Genomic DNA, 7,631 nt, shown 5'->3' with positions numbered 1-7,631 from the left:
TTGAATATTCCTGGTTAATAAATGGAAGTTCTTACCTAAGCTTAATAACTACTTGTATTTATTTTGGTATGAAGGACTTGTTTCTATATTGTTTTATGCCAGATACCTCTTTGCGTGATTCATAGGAATCATTTAGACATTTTTCTAATGTGTCAAATGCATGTTTTCTTTGTGCTGAATGTATATTTCCCAGTATGGGAATTTATAGTAAACACAATAAAGTTAGTCAGTAATTTTTTTTTGTCCCCCATTAACAATACAGACGAGGCAAAGGGCTTGGGTTGAGGTGTATATGGGGTGCATTTACTGTCCTCCTCTTTCTATATAGTCAGTGTAAAGAACACAACTTGTGGTAAGCATTGGTAGGTCTTATGTTTCCTTTTTTTTATTATTTTTATATATATAAAATAAACCCTTCACCAGTGCAACATACCCATAACCTCAAGTGTCCTTCCTCCCCACCCCAATGAAGCTCACCACAAGGATCGTTTAGTGCAGTCACAGAAATAATTACATTGAGAAGTATCATAACAAAATGTGAGTGAATGAGGGAAGTAGAAAGCCTGTCTAGAGTAAAGGCTGGTGTGGGGTAGGGAGGTAATCAGTAATTTCTAGTTAAAAAAAACTCGGTATTTAGGAGAATAAACACTATCACATAAATAATTCTATTTTTATTTTAAGTCATAAATATGCATGAGATATTAGTCAAGGTATCAAGTTTTAAGTAATCTTTATACGTCACCAGTGTGCCACAGGATTTGCTGAAAGTCTATTCACTTCTACTTATCTTGACTAAAACACTTATAAATTAACTGTCCATGTATAAGTCAGATGTTTTGTTTTTTATACCTATATATTATATATCAATTATAAATGTATAATAATTATTGCTATGACAAAGAAAAATCCTACTCCATCCACCCTTTTTCTCTTTTTGAAGACTGATGGAATGTTCTTTCATTTAAGTGTACAATAATTCCCTAACATTTCACATTAAAAATTAAAAGAAAAAAGAAAGAAAATCAATGTGTGGGAGTGTTTAATGGTAATTGATTTGAGCCTAAAGATAGCTTAATTTCATTGAGAATGATATTCTTTATCCTATATAGACAACTTTCATTGTTTTGCTTTTATATGAATGAAAAAATATATAAACACAACCAATTTTTGTGCTTTCATTTTGTCCTATGCTTTCAAATTTCTTAGAAAATATTCTCGTTTCTGAAGTAATTACTAAAAATTTATAATTTCTCTATAATTGCATATTCTCATATTACTTTAGTGTCTTTTCATTACAGACTAGCTATAAGCATCTATTATAATTGACATCTAGATGACATCTAAATAAAATTATGTCATCCAACATCTTTTGCTCTTTTTCAAATTTTTCAATGGTTTTTCCATTGCAAATTATACTATATGTGTTACTTGCATTTTTGCAAATAATGTTAAGGAAGTTTTTTTTCTATTTCTAGATTATAATTGATCTTATGATTAGATAAATTTTGCTAAATATTTTTTGCTAAACTAAGATAAACATTTATTAATAATACACTAATTTAGTTTTTTGCTTTTTTTTTGCCACTCCCAGTGATACTCAGGGGTTACTCCTGGCTATGCTTTCAGAAAGCACTCCTGGCTTGGAGGACCATATGGGTTCGAATCAAGATCCGTCCTTGGTCAGCCGTGTGCAAGGAAAATGCCCTACCGCTGTGCCATCACTCTGTCCAGAGTAATACATTAATTTTATGGAAAAACATATAAGCCTTTATTTGTTTATTTGATTCTTAAGTGACACTCAAAAATTACTGCTGGAGGTGCTCAAGGGACCCACCTGAGACTTTATGCATGGAAATAAGTTGACCATGTTTAAGGAAAGTATCCTATTGCTCTGGCCTCATGATATATTATCTTTAGTACATTGCATTTGGCATACTAATACTGTGTTAAATATTTTAGCATATGTCATGAAAACACTATGAAAACAATATATACATTGTATGCATATTTAAGACATGATGTTCCCCATTTATTTCCTAAGAATATATTATTGTATATTGTCCATGTTCTTAATATTTTGCGTTTGACATTTTTACTTTCAGTCTAGCCATTCACTATATCTCATAAGGTTTATTATACAAATATTATTATCATGGTGCTTAAATATTTATATAAAAAGGTTTATTATATCTTACTGATTTACCAAAGCACTCATTAATTGAACCTTCTGTTATTTTTTTTGTTAAAAAGAGAGTAAACCATATGTTGTCTTGAAGGAAAAAGTGTTAGTAACCTTGAACTAAAAACCAAAGAGAGATAGATCATTGGTGTCTCTTCTCCATGTAGAATTGAAGGAGTCCTAATAATTGCACATACATTCTAGATCATTAGAGGAGACTATGGAGGCAAAACCTTATTTTGATTTGATTATAAATATCGATATTTTCTTGTTGCATAAAAATTAATTCTAAGCCAGGACCACAATGGACAAGTTACCATATATTATTATATTTTTACTTTTTTACTGAAGTATAGTAAACACTAAAATACAATTTATTTCATTTTTAAATTTCCAATAGCACTGCTCTTAAATCTCCTAATCACTGAGACAACAATTCATTTTTTTCATATGGAAATCTATGCATAAATAGGTGATTGCTTTGCTCAAGGTCTAGATTTTATGTGATAAAACGTGAATAAAAATTAGACAAGTAGGATTTGAACTTTATCTTTTTAGTTTCATTTCTTACTCTACAGATTTATTTTTCTTTCTCACTATATATAAAATAATGCAATTAATTAATATTTAATCAAATTAATTGTATATAGGCATAAAATTATATGATTTAATTTAATTATAATTAAATGTTAACTAATATAATAAATAGAAACATAAATAACTATAATATAAAATCTTTATATTTTTCTAGTTTATAAAATAGAAAAATAAATCTATATAAAGCATCCCTTTTTTTCTAATATATACTTCTATTTTTTATATATATTTTATTTAAACACCTTGATTTCAATAGAGATTGAAATACACAAATTTTGTAGTGCAAAGGGACCTTATGCCCTGAACATTGACATAATGACCTGGCACAGGCCTCAGAAGAAAAGGATGTAGTCTATCCTGGAGTTGTCCCGTGTACATTAGAGAAGAATGTGTATCCAGGTTTTTGGGGGTGCAGTGTTCTATACATATCCACTAGGCCTCTTTCTTCCATTTCTCTTTTCAGGTCTAGTATATTCTTGTTGGGTTTCAGTCTGGTTCACCTATCAAGTGTTGGCAATGCTGTGTTGAGGTCTCCCAAAAATTATTGTGTTGTTATTTATATTATTTTTCAGATTTTTTAACAGTTGTATTAAATATTTTGCTGGCCCCTTACTTGGTGCATATATATTTAGGAGAGTGATTTCTTCCTGCTATATGTATCCCTTGATTAATACAAAATGTCCATCTTTGTCCATTATAACTTTTCTGAGTATAAAGATTGCATCATATGATATTAGTATGGCCACTCCAGCTTTTTTATGAGTGTTATTTGCTTGGATGATTTTCCTCCAGCCTTTTATTTTGAGTTTATGTTTGTTCTGAATATTCAGGAGCATTTCTTGTAGGCAGCAGAAGGTTGGATTGAGTTTTTTGATCCGTTTATCCAATCTCTGTCTCTTAACTGGTGCATTTAGTCCATTGACATTGAGAGAAAGAATTGTCCTGGGAGTTAGTGCCATCTTTCTATCGAAGTTTGGTGTGTCTGTTGGTCAGTCTTGTCTTAAAGTAGGCCGTTCAGTTTTTCTTTTAAGAATCGTTTTGAATCTGTAAAGTTTCTGAGCTGTTGTTTGTGAAACCATGTATTGTTCCTTCAATCCTGAAAGTGAGTTTTGCTGGGTGCAGTATTCTAGGTGAAGCATTTATTTCATTTATTTTTGTCTCTATGTCTTCAGGCCTTGAGTGTTTCTGGTGACAGGTCTGCGGTAAATCTCAAGAATGTTCTCTTGAATGTAATTTCTCTTTTTGATCTTGCAGCTTTCAGAATTCTGTCTCTATCTGTGGGATACGTCATTGTAACTAGGATGTGTCTTGGGTTGTTTTTTCTGGGGTCTCTTTTAGTTGGTACTCTTTGGGCATGAAGGATTTAATTGCATGTATTCTTTAGCTCTGGTAGTTTCTCTTTAATGATGTTCTTGACCATTGATTCTTCCTGGAGATTTTTCCTGGGTCTCTGGGACTTCAGTGATTCTTAACTTCTTTCTGTTGAGCTTATCGTATACTTATATTTTCATCTGTTTACATTCTTTGAGTAATTTTTCCATTGTTTGATCATTTGTTTTAAGGCTTTTTTCCAATCTCATCTGCTATATGGAGTTGTTATTCATCTCATCTTCTAGTGTACCAATTCTGTCCTCAGCTGCTGTTAACCTGTGGGAAAGCTCATCCATTTTTTTCTTCAATTCATCTACTGAGTTTTTCAGACCTGTTATTTGACCTGAAATTTTAGTTTGGAGTTTTCTTATTTCTATCTTCATAATCTCTTAATTCTTATTAGTGTTCTCTTCTATACTTTCTTTGAGTTCTGTGAAAGTCTTCCATATTGTGACTCTAAACACCTTATCTGAGAGATTGACTAGTTGCTTGGCCATTTTCCGGTCATAAGAGTTGTCATCTTCATTCTCTATATCTGGCACTGTCCTGCGTTGTTGCCCCATTGATCACACTTGTATTGTGGGTTTTTCTATGTGTTGTGGTTTTATTCATTGGTTAAATGATGTGCGCGACCGCCTCCCTTTCTGGGGGGAAAAAAACTCACCTCCAGGGAAGGCAAGCCATCCGCAAGTGAAGCCACACACACAGGAAATCAGACCCGTAGATGCGGCACAGAAGAGAGACAGTCCAGAGAGATGTGCCAGGCTTCATCATTCCATCAGAGTTTAACCAGCTCCTCCCTTTCTGGGTGGAGAAACTCACCTCCAGGGAAGGCTAGCCGTCTGCAGATGAAGCCACATACACAGGAAATCAGGCTTGCAGATGCCGCACAGAAGACAGACAGTCCAGATAGGTGTGCCAGGCTTCAGCATTCCATCAGAGTTATAATATATACTTTCACTGCAAATTTTGTTGAGCAAAAAACATATTAGTCCCAAAAGAAAAAAACTGGTATAAGCTAATTATTTATCTAAAACGTTATTAAAACGCATAAACATAAATCAATGTTACATTTTTTATTTTTCACCTTTATATACTAAAAATTTAAATTAACATAACCCAAATATCTTAAATTATTGTGACCAAAGGGAATATATTCTTTTTTTTTTTTTTTTTTTTGGTTTTTGGGCCACACCCGGAGGTGCTCAGGGGTTACTCCTGGCTGTCTGCTCAGAAATAGCTCCTGGCAGGCACAGGGGACCATATGGGACACTGGGATTCGAACCAACCACTTTTGGTCCTGGATCAGCTGCTTGCAAGGCAAACGCAGCTGTGCTATCTCTCTGGGCGGGAATATATTCTTAAGTAAAATAGCCTTTCACAATTTCCTTAGTAAAATATTTTATTACCTTTGTATATAGAAAGTAAACAATGGCAATTAAGCATATTACATTTGACTTGCTTTTTCTAAGGTAAAACCTAAAATATATAGGGCTTGTGTCATGTAGAGCACAGTTCATTGAATGAAAGTTCATTTCATATAGAACCATTACAATATTTGTCCTTACTTAACAGGTATTTATTTATTTATTTTGGGGTGTCATACCCAGCAGCCCTCCAGAAATCATCCTGGCAGGCTCGGGGACCATATGGGATGCTGGGATTTGAACCAATGACCTGCATGAAAGGCAAACATCTTACTTCCATGCTATCTCTCCGGCCTCAGGTATTTATGTTAAGTACAGTTTATTTATCAAATATAGTAAACCTATAAAGACAAGTACAGTAGGTGATAATATTCCTATAAATGTTTATTGCATAGCTCATTTATCAAAGTACCTTTAAAAATTTAAGTTTTGTCTTTGTTGTGTTTAATTTCTTTATGAAATTACAGACACTTCAACAAATAGACACCTTCTGAGGCTAGAAAGATTACATCTTGAAGAGTATTTGCCATATGTGAGGATAATCCCTATGTTATCCATCTGGCAAAACACTCAGTAGTCATTTCTGAGCACCCAACCAAGCGTAAGCCATGAACATTGCTAGGTGTGGCTCCAAAATAAAGAAAAATGAGGATAAATTTATAAAAATGAAGAAAGATACTTCTATCTCATTTTACTGGCATATATTTTTAGTAATAGTATTTATTGTTTTTTCTTGAGAAAACACTCAACTGGTCTTTAACCGCCTACCTCTTAATATTCATAAAACTATATTTCACATTTTTTGGGGAGAAACACATTAGTTCTCTGACTCAAAAATTACTCTGAGCAGGCTTGGAGGACCAAATGATTTGAGGAGGTTAGAACACACTTTGGCCAAGTGCAAGGCAAATATCTACCTGTAATTTATTTAGAATTTTCTATGTGTTTACTACTGCTCAATTATATGTACCATACTTAATATTGTCTTGGATATATAATGACTCTGGAAAATTGTATAAATGACTAACTTTTTGGATGTAATTGGTTTGACATTAAAGAGAGTAAGGAATAATGAGAACTTTAATGTAATCAAAATTTTAAGAAGAAAGAGAGAAAATATTAGTTATGACACAATCATGGAGTCATAAAGCAATGTATATTGAAGATAATGATGTCAGCATAACACAAGGAATGCAGACACCTCTTGAAAGGTGCAAATGACAAGAATTAGTCTTCAGAAGAATCCAGTCCTAAAAAAACTTGGACTCAGTTCAGATAAATTTTTAAATTTCAGAACTTCAAGAAAATAAACTTGGTTATTTATAAATAAACTATAATAAAGTTGGTTAAGCCACTGTATGGTATTTGGTATTTCTGTTTGAGAAAAATCTACAATTTTTCCATAATCGGCTAATAATTTTTGATTGAATCAATCTCTGAATTATTTCTTTAGAAAAAGTTTAGTGAAATATTAAACAATAAGAAGCATGTCCATTCATCTATTTCTTTCCCTCACAGAGGTATTATTTGTGTAATCATATGTCTACTTACTTTCATTCTTTCATTTAAAGTTGTCCTTTAAGCTTCTGTTAATCTAACATAAAAAATCTCCTGATGAAAAAATTCAAGTATTATTTAATTTCTATCTGTTATCCTTGAGTGCAAAGGTTCACATTCAGTGGAGTTCAGGGATCTTTGAGTCACCTCAGATAGTGCTCAGTAGGCAGTTTGGGCCAAGTGATAAAATACAGCTCAGGTCATACTGCTTTCAAGTCATCAAGGATGATCAAACAGTGCAAAATATCTCTTTAGACTCACACTCAGGGAGTTTTGTAGTTACCGGAATCCAATTCAGGGCCTCACACATGCTAGACATGTGTTATACAAAATGAGTTCTTCACCCAATACTCCATATTTAATTTTTTTTACTATTTAGGGTAAAACGTGGGAGCCAAAGTGATCTTTTGTTTTTGATAATATTTTTAAGCACAATGATTACAAACATGACTGTAGTTGGGTTTCAGTCCTAAAAAGAATACAGCCCCCCTTCACCAGAA

General features: G+C 32.8%; 1 non-coding gene across 1 annotated transcript; it reads right to left on the bottom strand.

Annotated features, from left to right (window-relative positions):
• Positions 1 to 238: 238 nt before the first annotated feature.
• Positions 239 to 369, bottom strand: LOC126031988 (small nucleolar RNA SNORA51). The gene has a single exon (XR_007503791.1). It is a non-coding gene; the product is annotated as a small nucleolar RNA SNORA51 (small nucleolar RNA).
• Between the last annotated feature and the right edge of the window lie 7,262 nt (positions 370 to 7,631).

Source organism: Suncus etruscus, chromosome 15 (genome assembly GCF_024139225.1).
Source record: "Suncus etruscus isolate mSunEtr1 chromosome 15, mSunEtr1.pri.cur, whole genome shotgun sequence".
Classification (NCBI taxonomy): Eukaryota; Metazoa; Chordata; class Mammalia; order Eulipotyphla; family Soricidae; genus Suncus; species Suncus etruscus.
The sequence above is the reverse complement of the archived record's forward strand: the minus strand, read 5'-3'. Positions and strand labels throughout refer to the sequence as shown.